Here is a 2,296-nt window from a genome sequence, read left to right on the forward strand (position 1 = left end):
GTGCACTGGGGCACAGTCATGTTGGAATAGAAAAGGGCCTTCCCCAAACTGTTGCCACAAAGTTGGAAGCATAACATTGTCCAAAATGTCTTGGTATGCATTAAGCATTAAGATTGCCCTTAACTGGACATAAGGGGCCTAGCCCAAACCCTGAAAAACAGGTGTGGCCAAATACTTTTGTCCATATAGCATATGTCCAGATACTGCAGATATGCTTCAAAACAACATTAATATCAGCTACAATGCTGCATTTTACTTTGCAATATCATAGAAACCATGTCACCGTAAGTCTATAAAATAACAAAACTCAAAAATTAAGTAAGTGGGTGCCATCTAGAGGAAAATGAGAAAAAATGGTTTACTGTTTGTAGGGAAATGTATCTGTATGCTCTGCATTGACCTTATCAAAAATAAGTCCCAAAATTATTTTTCCAAAGTAAAAAGCTGCTCAGAAAAGAGTACAGTAGGTGATGTCACTGCCTGAAGAATATGAATACAAAGAATATGAATATCTCACATGCTAGTTCTCTCCACTACACAAGCACCAAATATAATGAATCCACCCCCTTTTAGGCAACAAATATGATGGGTTCCTCCTTGCCAAGTACTCAAGCTCCAATGATCTGAAACAATGGATTTCTCGTTAAAATCACGTGTATACAAACCACAAAGAGTTTCATTTTTTTCTAAAACAGGGTGCAATTCAGAGCCACCTGAGGATGTGGCTACTTTCTGTTGTCTTTCAGAATCCTGTGTACATTACACAAAGCAGTTAAGATTAGTTATCTCATGTGTTGCTAGGCTGCTGTCAGAAGATGTTCCTCTTTCTTGACAGAAACAGCGACCAGGGGACAACCTTTGGGTTTCAATCATTCATTCATTCCACTTGTTACCTGATGCCTGTAACAAGATACAGTTAGCTACCATGAAGTGCTTAACTGTCTTACAAGCCAATAATTTCAAATTAATATTCAAACTCTTTTCAGAAACCAGCACTGTATGAAACCATCACAGTGCCACTGTCCTTGATAAGCCTCTCCCATTTCAGCATTTTGTCACAACCTTCAACAGGGCTTACAGCTGTTGTCCTCTGTTGAAATATAAACCATTTCAGAATGTTATTTACGGCCACAGTGAGCCTCTGTATCAGATAACTTGTAGATACACAGATTGTAACAGGAGACCCAAGTGAGGCTGGAATTTGTGAATGTGACTGATCAGTGCTGTTCTGGATTTGAAATCTTTTCCCTTGAGCGTGCTACTCTGCAGTACTGAAACTTTCCAACTGGAGTTTCACCATTCTTGTTCTGCCCCCTTGAGGATATGTGAGTAGTGGAGAAGTTTAAAGAGAAGTGCACGCTTATACAAGAAGTGGTGAAAGCAACATGGTGGGGTCTTTTGTAATTTCCAGCCCCCAACAAACATAACAGTACACCCAAAGCACATCCTAACTTGAACCATTTTGTGCAACAGGTGGGTACTGATCCATGATCAGTCCTTTGGAGCTGAATCTATCTGAACCTGGGGATGTTCACTGGGGTCCCTGGTCTGTACCACACAGTTGCCACAATTGAGATGTAAGCCAATAAATCAGAGCTGCGGGTGTCTAACACTCAGACTAACCATAATCATATGCTTCCATGCAAGACTGCTGCATATTTTACAATTTGGGGCAATCACTATAAGATCTTTTTCCTGAAATCAAAAGTCATGATGAGTATTTGTGACATGAGGTAACCTGGGCAACTCTGGTATAAGAGTTGCCATTCAGCACTGGAAACACAGTTTGTCTGACCTACAATCATACATAATTACTATATAACACAGCAGAGGAGACTGGATTTAAATAATAGTATTATCTCAATACTGTGTTTATTTTTAGTTCTAACTGAAATATACACATTCATACCTTGCTTAGCATAAACTGATAGTCACACACAGTAGGCAATGGATTTAATTAAGTGAACGATTGAGGAAATAATTAAGGAGACGTACAGGGATATGTTTAGTATAAACTGAAGGAGCCAGTTTATTTCAGAAGCATATTACCACAATTTGATATGCACCTGAGACATGTGACCCATATGTTGGCAATTCAAATTCTTGTGACTACAAACATTAAGGAAAAATATCCACTTGTTGATCACTTTCTATTGTGACCTATTGTGAACATTCATAATATTCAAATTATCTTAAAATCTTTTCAAGATATTGCCCCATTGACCTTTCATTGAACTTATTCCAGACAAAGTATAAACAGATAAAATTACTATTCTCCTCTTAATTCATGGCTAAT

The sequence above is a fragment of the Megalops cyprinoides genome, chromosome 6 (assembly GCF_013368585.1).
Source record: "Megalops cyprinoides isolate fMegCyp1 chromosome 6, fMegCyp1.pri, whole genome shotgun sequence".
In the NCBI taxonomy this organism is placed as follows: domain Eukaryota; kingdom Metazoa; phylum Chordata; class Actinopteri; order Elopiformes; family Megalopidae; genus Megalops; species Megalops cyprinoides.